Genomic DNA, 438 nt, shown 5'->3' on the forward strand with positions numbered 1-438 from the left:
CATCTGCGCCACGATGCTTTCACATTTGGCTGTGGACACACAGGCTAGATGCTCCTCAAATGCAACGTTTTGTGGAGATAGAGCACACATCGTTGGGTGGTATTGATTGTTGTTGGTGTCCACAGCCACGTTTTTCAAGTGGAAGGTTGTGGCCAACTCATGGGTAGAAGAGCCATTGTGAGAGGATCCTGGGATGCCAATCTAGGTGGGAAGGATAGGGACAATGTGCCATCACAGGGACTGCTGTCCCCTGCCATGGTGGAGCAGGCGGGTAGGTGAGGAAGCTTGAGCCATTGGTGGTCCTGTCGCTGGCACGAGGGTTCTCCAGGCCGCCTCCACCGGCTGGTCGTTGCCTTGTGCCCTCAGAGAAACAGCAGTCTGTATGCTCAGGGTCAGAGCAGGATTCCTGGCCTAGGGCAGGCTTCTTTGTCCTGTTCT

This window comes from Physeter macrocephalus, chromosome 11, assembly GCF_002837175.3.
Source record: "Physeter macrocephalus isolate SW-GA chromosome 11, ASM283717v5, whole genome shotgun sequence".
NCBI classification, from domain to species: domain Eukaryota; kingdom Metazoa; phylum Chordata; class Mammalia; order Artiodactyla; family Physeteridae; genus Physeter; species Physeter macrocephalus.